General features: G+C 48.9%; 1 protein-coding gene across 2 annotated transcripts in view; it reads right to left on the reverse strand.

Moving 5' to 3' along the window:
• The window catches only part of WASF3 (WASP family member 3), a 136082-nt gene that overhangs the window by 53764 nt on the left and 72742 nt on the right, over window positions 1–9576 (reverse strand). The gene's annotated exons all lie outside the window — the stretch shown is intronic.

Consider the following 9576-nt stretch of genomic DNA (forward strand, 5'->3'; position numbering starts at 1 on the left):
GTTTCCAATGAAGACAAAGAACAGACAACAGGCCCTTTTACTGTCCCTCCCTAGCACCGAAACAAGAGAGATAACAGGCATAAGTCACAAGCACAGAGGCAGAAGTGATATCAACTGCTCCAAACTGTGTGTGGCTGAGTTTCAGCAGATAGAGACCCAGAACAGGCCCATGGAGCAGGCAGGGGCATAGGCCTCCCTGACCTCAGAGGCTCAAGAACAGGAGGCACCAGGAGAGTCGAAAAGAGGACTGGAAGGGTATTAGAGCAGGAGAACTGGTTCCTACTGACAGATTCCTTCTCCCTTCCTGGGCTGCCCCTTCTCCACCTCCACCACCAGCAGAGCTCATAAAGGTGAACGTCAGGGCTACAGATTGAGCTAGCAGGCATGGCTAAAGGTGGGCATAGGAAATGCATGAAAACTACAAGTACTAAATCGAAGCTGGAGGTTGTCACACACTGGTTGACCTACATCCCTTTTTCAGGAAAAAAAAAATAGTGTCTCCTGGAATCTATCTTCTTTAAGCAAACAAAGCGCCCCGTAATTGTAGCACCGAAGGCGACTACTGCCCCCTTGAGAAGTCCACTTCCCTCTAGGGGTTGGTGACTGTCCACTCTGAGAAACGCTGGTTTTCACAGAAGGGTCAGAGCCCTCCCAGTCCCAACTCTGCAGCTCCCATCTATTCTGGCACTATGAACACTGGCAGCTTGGGTGCTTGTTTTGTTTTTATTTTGTGGTCACACCAGTGGAGCTCAGGGCTTACTCCTGGCTTTGTGCTTAGGGCTCACACCTGGCCGGGCTGGGGGACTATATGTGGTGATGGGGATCAAACTGGGGTCGGCCACATGCAAGGCAAGCGCCTTAACCCCTGGACTATCTCTTCACCCCCAAGAGCTTGGTTTTTTAATCCCCATCCTGAGACTCTGGGATACTTCCCCCTGGAGAATGCTGGAAGGAAACATCGAACAAACTCTACGTGGGGCAGAGACTTCTGCTACTGAAGCTGCTAACTGGGTCCCCCTATAGTGCTCACACCGATAGCACTCCCAGCATTTTCTAATCAACTGCTCTGACTTAAGTTGGGACAAAGAGTGAAGGGTGCATAGAAAAGATGCTGACACCTTGATCTAGGAAATTCCTGACACCTGTCTCTACAAGACATTCCTGTGTCAGGGAGATGGTTCAAAGGGTTGGAGAGCATGCCTGCCATGCACGAGACCTGCATTTGATCCCCAGCAACATCAGATGTGCTCCCAACACCACTGAACAGCACCCTAGCACTGGATCCTGGCATTGAACCACCCAGCCTGTAGAGGTGAGTGGTACAGCACTGGCAGCACCCTGGAGCCTTCTGAGCAATGCTGGGGAGGACAGCTCGTACACAAAGAATAAGTAGATAGAAATTAAGATAAAAATATCGACTTTTTTTTTAGGCAGGCATGTATTTCTCATGCAACAAGTCTACAGCTCACATACCAGTAGGGAATTCCAAGCTTACAAAGTATAACACAGCTCAACTTGCAAATCTCTAAGGAAAAGTGTCAAAGATTGAAAATAAAAGCTGCTATTTTGTTCCCAGAGATCAGTTAGAGAAATCAGAGAGTAACTAACCACAGTGAAAAACAGACTTCCTCATAAGGACAAAAAGGTGAAAAGAACTTCGAACTGGTCTTTACCAAGCACATCTAACCAACCCAGAGCAAACACCCCCTTCACTGGGCTCCCTACCCTGCTCACCCCAGGACCAAGAAACAGACCAGGAGAGAAAACTGTGCCTGGTCAAAGTGTTCAAACCTGCCAATCCAAGGCCTGTATATTCATCCTTCATGCAAAAGCCATAATAAAAGCTCTTGGTCCCTCTTCCCTCTCACTCCCTCTTCCTGACTGACCCTGGGGCTTCTTTATGAGGCCCATGAAAACTGATACCCACCCCAGGCTTCATGAAGAAATGCATCTTTTCTGTTCCCCAAATTTTATTTTATTAAGGGACCATGAGCTGCAAAGTTATGCATAGTTGGGTTTTTGACATACAATGTTCCATCACCAATCTGGCCACCAGAGTAGGGGGAGAAGGAAAGCAATAGAGTTGGAGGGGGAAGGGAAGAGGAGACATATGAGAAACAATGGGGTTAGAGGTCAAGGAGAGCCAAGTATACTGGTGTCAACTTCCCACCACCAGTGTTCCAAGGTTCCCTCTCCCACCAGCCCACCTTTCTAAGTTTGGTTATTAAAGTCTGGGACTTGGGAACTTCAGAGTTGTTGGCTCTGTGGTTTGTATATTTAGCTCCGTCATTCCTTAACACCACCGATGTACCTAAATCCCCTTGGCCCCTGGCCTGGTTGCTCCTTATCTCTTCCCGTTCACCCTATTTCTTTCCTTCTCCCTATACTCTGGGGCCAAGGGTGATCTAGGGGAATGCATCTTTTTGATGAAAGCTGCCTTCTGGTGCCGTGGCCTCATTCTACTTCACACTTGATGTATCATACAATATCTTAAAACCCTACAGGAAAGGATGCGAAGGGAGAGATAGGTAGTATGGTGGCTCTTCATTCCCTGATCCACCTATGCCCAGTCACCCGTGAGAGCCTCTGTGCCCATGGATGGGCCCATGAGTGCAGCTGCCTTTGCTCCCAGAGACAGCCCTCAGCTGCCTGACTCTAGGAACTGGCTCTGGTTCTGGCTTCCACACAAAGCTTCTCACCACCTACAATGCAGCATTCAAACATGTCACAGGAACAAGGACAAGCACTGGATGTTCTCATCTGTAGTGTGCAGGGAAACAAAATAAGGGCACAAATCATATCAATTGTATACGCCCTGGTGATACTGTAGTACAAACTGAGAGCACTGAATTAGGAACAGTAGGTCGACTGGAGATGACACTTGGGCTTGGACACTGGTGAGGTAACTGCAAACCAGGACATAAATGTCTTCACCATTGGAAACACATTGCCCTCACTGTAATGAATTTTTTCTGAAAAGAATGAAATATTTGTAAAAGTGTCTGGTGCCACAGACGCACACCTTCAGTCTTCTATTTGCCTCCTCTCCGAGCACTTAGTCTGTTAATATTTGCTACCTCTGCCATTCTGCACTTCTCACTCCCATTATTCTCTATCTGGGGCTCCCACATTTGTCTAAATACAGAGAATGGCAGAGACAAGACAAGCCACTGTTCTCACAGTTTTACAAAAAAGCTTTTAGTAGATGCCTCTTTAGAAGTTCTAATCACCTACCAATGACTTCTATGTCTTTCCTATGGAGTGTGTAATACTCTAATGCATGTAATTCTACCCTCCCCCCCACACACAGCCTTTATTTTATGACACAAATCTAGTTTGGAATGAGGGAGAGGCAATAAGGGAGAGGGCTGAGTTAAGTCATTCTTCTTGAAAATGCTTTGCAATTATGATAACAAACACGAACTAACTCAATGAATCACCAACCAACTACATTAAGTATGCCATTAAAATTTTCTACAATGGAAAAAATACAATCAATCCAGATCATCTGCCAGAGAGTGCTAAAATGTTTACTAGAGGATCACGAAAAGTCTGTATGGATTTACCAAAGTTAAGCTTGCCTGTTTGCCCAGTCTTTCCAGAAAATGCATCAGTTGAGAGAGAGACAACTTGATTTACACCATTGTGGACCAAATTCCAGAGAGAGCAGAAACCAGGCCCAAGTTCTGTCTGAGGAACATGGACATGGAACCCCAAAGAACATGGATGTGGGACATGAGGAATATGAATGTGGGGCCCTGAGAAACATGCCATCGGACCCTGAAGAACAAGGACCTGGAACCCTGAAGAACCCTGGGGCCCTGAGGAAGAATATGGATGTGGGATCTCAAGGAACATGGATGTGGGATCCTGAGGAACATGGATGCGAGATCCTGAGGAACATGTATGCAGGCTCCTGAGAAACATGATGTAGGACCTTGAGGAATATAGATATGGGACCCTGGGGAACATACCATGGGACCCTGAGGAACAAGGACATGGAATTCTAAAGTACATGAACATGGGACATTGAGGAAGAACATGGATGTGGGACTCCAAGGAACATGGATGTGGGACCTCAAGGAATATGACTGTGAGACCCCAGGGAACATGAACATGGGACCCCATACCAGTTTTGTGACTGTTCTCTTGAAACATGAAAAACACGAGGCTCATTCACCACCACAAAAATCAAAGACTGATGGTCAGCAGTGAGAAACCAATGAAAGGAACAGGAGAAATTAGCAAAGTTGGCCCTGATATGCCCAGTCTCCTTCAGATCAGTCACATAGGCCACCCAGCCAGAAAGCCACTACCCACCACCACAGAGCCCCTGAGGAGTGAAATAGGTGGAGACTTCATGGCTCTGGTGGCCTTTACTAGATTCCTCTTCACTTCCCTTTGCACAGGAATTTCCCTAATCATGTCCCGTAGCTCCATCCCCTGCTGCCACTTCTCAAAGGGCTGTGACAAGCAGCGCTATGGGGAGTCAGAGAGAAAGCCTCAGAGACCACCCAGTGGGTGAAACAGAGATAGCCTCAAGTAGTGAACAGGTCTGAGAGTCCGAGCAATGCCAGGCTCATATCGGGAAGTGCTTGGAGAATGTCCTAGAAGTTTTGGGTTGAGTTCCCCAACAAGGAAACAGTGCAGACACTGGAAAGACCGGGACGGCCTGTTACACAGCAGAGTGGCCAGGCCTCGTGAGGCACCGAGGGACCACACCTGTCTGGAGATAGTTGGCCTTGCAAGCAATAAACGTCTACACTGTGAGAACAGTTGGGTCTGCGTGTGGGTAAAACTGGGCCTCGGTCACTGCCTGTAACATATCGTCAAGGCCAAAAACATGACAGAGCTCATGTTTCAGGTCTCAGCTGATGCCAGCGTATTCTGCACGAGAAGGCTGGGAGGAGAAAGGCTTGGTCCAATAAACCAGAAGGGGGCTTCTGGCTGATGTCCACATAGATGCTGAGGGCAAACTCTGGCCCCTCAGACCCCTGTGCAAGAGAGACCACGTCCCCGGGCTGGGAGAAGCTGCAAGGTTCTCTGCCATGGGGACACAGGCACACCCACCCCAACCCCCACAGCTGCAACTGTCTCTTCTGGGAAGCCCAACCTGGGCCCTGGGATTTAGCGGCCGGGCCTGGGATGGGGACAGGCTGAGGACATAGTGCCATGTGACAGAAGCAGGGGCTGACACGCTGCCAAGTGTGGAAGATGAGCTCTCTAAGGAGTCAGGGGCTGGCCAGGCCAGGGAAGCTTCCAGGGCCCACATGGACCATCACCCCCCCACAGAGGTGGTCACACAGTGCCTGGGAGGTCGGGTCTGGGGAGAACCGAGTTTGGACCCAGAGACTTGGAGGGAGGCAGGAAGGGGGCCCCTGAATAGGACCAGGCTCTGATGCCAGCAGCCCCTTGGCCGAGGGGGGCCCTGGAGAGCGCAGGGGAGCCGGTGCTGCAGAATGATACAGTGTGGAGTCTGCAGTGTGTGGCGGGCTGGCAGGGGATCAAAGACACAAATCAAAGGAATTCTGAAGGCCGCAGCGCTTGGTGTGTAACACGCCCTGCGAGAAACCACGAGGCCCCCAGCAGTCAGGCATCCCTAATGAGCCGGGGCTGTCAGCTAGCTCAGACATCAGGAAGTCTCCATGGCACAGAGAGCAGGGGGCCCAAGGGGAGCGGGAGGAGAAAGAGGACATGAATGAGTGGCGGGAGCAGTGAGCACACACAAATGCTCGGTCCTCTGTCCCGCTGCCTGCACCTGGCTGAGGGGAAGAGGACAATCCCCCTGCCACTGAGGAGAGTCAGAGAGGAATGTGGCTTGGACGGCAGCGGTGGGCGGAAAGCCACCCTCATGCTTCACACTCAGACTGTTCACAGGCATCTGGACTGGGGGAGTCGCTCTCCTGGCTGTGGGGCTGGGGGACATGGTAGAAAGAAGCAGGATCGAAGTGGACGGAAAGTCGGGATGAAGGGATGTGGTGGCCATCTGGGCTTTGTGCAGGATAAAGACTAAGACATCACCTCCCACAGCGGTGGCCCACCAAGAATGAGGCACTGAATACAGTGCAGACAGAGCTCTCGGGTCTGCTGGGTGAGGTTGACGGGTCCCCTAAACCACACATCACCACAGGGGTCCCACTTCCAAGTTGGGGTGGGAGATGATGGGCAGAGAGCACTCCCTGGGTAGAAGGCTCCGATGAAGGCACACTGGTGATACAAGAGAAGCCCTACAGGGACAGAAGAGGAAAGCCCCCATACCTACCACCCACCAGCACTGATGGAATCAGCTGTGGCCCCAAGAAGTGTTGAAAAGTCAAGGTCAGAGAGCTAGAGAGACAGCACAGTGAGTAGGGTGTTTGCCTTGCACATGGCTGACCCAGGTTCAATCCCTGATAGTCCATATGGTTCCCTTAAGCACTGCTAGGAGTGCAGAATGAAAAGTAACCTGTGATTTACACTGGCTGTGGCCCCCTCACCTTCCCCCCAAAATTACAGAAGTCATAGATAGGAACAGGAACAGCCCCTTTCAGAACCACTGCTAAGGGCCTGGAACTGCCAAGTCCTCTGCAGGCTGGGGTCTGTGACCCAAAGGGGGCTCACTGTGGCCCAGGTCACAGACAAGGTGCCACAGAATAGCAAAGTGGAGTCTCTTTACAGCAGGTGACTGCCACCAGGTTGGGAAAGGGGCTCCAACCTGGAGGGAGAGGAGGATGTGGAACCCAACAGAAAGTCTGGGATCCCTGCATGGGCAATCTGTCCTGTGAGACTGTCACTACTTCTCCGCAGTGCGAGAACTTGTCACCATCCTCAGTACAATGAGAACTTGTCACCATTCCGTCTACTGTAAGAACTTGTCCTCATCCCTATACAGTGAGAAACTGTCACCATCCCTCTACAGTGAGAAATTGTCACCACCTTTTATTGTGAGAACTTTCCCTTTACTGTGAAAACTTGTCAGCACTCCCTCTGCCCGTGGTGAGCCACTGCATGCGGCCTGCATGTACACTGTGTGCAGCACAGGCTGGGCTGCTGTAGCATCTCAATTATTATTGTGAATAATAAGTTCTCACTGTGGGGGTTCATTCACAGAACCCCATATTAGGATTTTCCATATAGAGCAATTCTGTGTTTGCTCTAAGAATTTGGCACAGAATGGGTTGGGGTACCAAACCCTGAAGAGTTTGGGTTTTTTCTTTTTTTCCGTACTACTGGAGCCCTGGGCAGTAGACAAACTACTTCTCAGGGTTGGGAAGTTTTTACAGGAAATTTTCCAGGGAAAATTTCCAGGGAAAACCTGACAGTCCTGGGAAGGCATCAGCACTTGGTGCCTGCTCACTGCAGCCTCCAGCCCCTTGGCGTGCATCCAACTCCTCTTGTTCCTACCCCCCACGAACAGGTTCCCAATGCATTCATGCCTTGAGAATCTGGCAAAGGCTTTTATTGTTGTTGTTGTTTTCTTTGGTTTGGGGCCACACCCAGCAATACTCACAGGTTACTACTGGATCAGTGCTCAGGGATCACTCCTGACAGTGCTCAGGGGGCCATATGTGGTGCCAGGGACTGAACCCGAATGAGCCATGTGCAAAACAAACACCCTACCTGCTGTATTATCACTCTAGCCACATGGCAAAGTTTTTACTGAAGAAATGTCAGTGCTCACACACTTAGTTGGACTTCATTCAGCATTTGTGTGTGTTCATTGCAATCCAAGCAGTGAATGTTCCTGCACATTGTCATTTGTGAGGCATCTCTTAAGAATAGTTCCCTCCATTACTGTGACAATGGTCACCTCCCATGTGCCTATAATCCTCCTGAAGGCAGACTTCTGAACATGTGACTGGTAAATGGAGGCATGATCAACTGCTGATTAGCTGCAGAGAAAGACCAAAAAAGCTGACAGTGGAGAGTGGCAGATAAATTAAGCACCAATTATACAAAACACAGTAAACAATGTTGAATTCAGAGTGGGCAAGAACGTACACTCTGCTCTGGCGCATGTGGTCCCTTGCCAGAAACAATGCCACATGGCCTCCTGTTTACGAATTCCTTCTCCTGATTTCCTAACAAATTGCTGGGAGGTCCATGTGAAGAAGGGAATCTGAGGTAGAGAGTGGGCTGGAGCATATGTTCTGCATGCAGGAGGCAACAGGTTTGATCCTTGGCACTGTGGGGTCCCCAGAACACCAGAGGGGAGTGACTCCCAAGGAGCAGTGCTGCCAGATGTGGAGGGAGGAAAAGAGGAAGAGGGGAGAGAGGGAGGCAGGAAGGCCTGGCCAAGACAGATTCCCCCAGTAGAAAAGAGGTATTATAAACTGGTATATCAATGCTGTTTTCACTTTAAATTTTTGGTGGGCAGTGTGCAAGGATCCTGGGACCAGTCCTGGTGATTCCTCAGCCAGGCCTGTGGGTGATTGACCCAAGAGTATGGTGCTTTGAGAGCCCTTTGGGCCACACTCCAGTATTACTTGGGGCCACCAGGGGTTGATACAAGGCTGGACACACGCAGGAAACAGACCCTAAGGCCTGCAGTAGCTCCCTGGACCCTCACTTTAACAACACTGTATTCACTACTAAAATGACATTCTTAACATTTTCCCCTCTAATTTCTTTCATTGTGCAATTGACCCAAACCTAATTCTCCCCACTTGTTTGCAATGGTATGGCAGAGCACCGGCATTTAACATCTCTAAAGATTGCTTTTTTAATTAAGGTAAAATGACTAAAGAATTCCAAAGGCCTATCAGTGTGCTTCCTACTTTGTTAACTTTCCTATATCCCTGACCTCCTTTTAAATGTCCGTATCCTGACACTCTTATGTTTCCCTATAGTATGACCAATTGGAAAGGTTTTTTATTTCCCTAAAAGACAGTTGTAGGAAAATTAACCAAATAAAGCTTTTGAATGTCCCTCTTCCTACTGGAGTGGTCTCTCTGGATGAACACTCATTTTCAGTAATTCAGAGAATTGGTGGATTTTTGCAACTCTCTGCTATGTATTTGCAGTTTATTACCACTGGCTACACCTGGAGGTGCTTAGTGGGGCATGAGGTATAGGGGACTAAACTTAAGGCCTTCAGTATTACAAGGAAGGCAATCAAGTCCTTTGAACTATCTACTCAACCCCTGCGTTTCATTTTTTAATCTGTTGCAATTTATGATGTAGAAAATGTTCTGTCATGATGTATGTTCCATTGGACCTCAAAAGAATGTGTATTGGCTGCAAAGACTGAGAATGTTGAGATCTTCTGCGTCATTACTATTTAGACCATTTGGTCTCCGTATTATTTTTATTGGGGTCATATCCTATGATTCTCTACAGGCGTGATGGGCCGTGGTACTTGGAAGTCACCAGATCGACACTCAGCTGTATCTGGGGAATCAAACTCTGGGCATTGCATAGCTATGCATGTATTCTACCACTGAGCTAACTCCTGGTCCCATGAATTACGAACTGAAAGGCATGAAGTTACCAACAACTTGTGCTTTTTTTTTAACCTGAAGGGGCTTCTTTATTTGTATCCTGTCTGGGGTTTAGACTCCTTGATCTGTCTGCATATCATTGTCTGATGTTCCCATT

This window comes from Sorex araneus, chromosome 1, assembly GCF_027595985.1.
Source record: "Sorex araneus isolate mSorAra2 chromosome 1, mSorAra2.pri, whole genome shotgun sequence".
NCBI classification, from domain to species: Eukaryota; Metazoa; Chordata; class Mammalia; order Eulipotyphla; family Soricidae; genus Sorex; species Sorex araneus.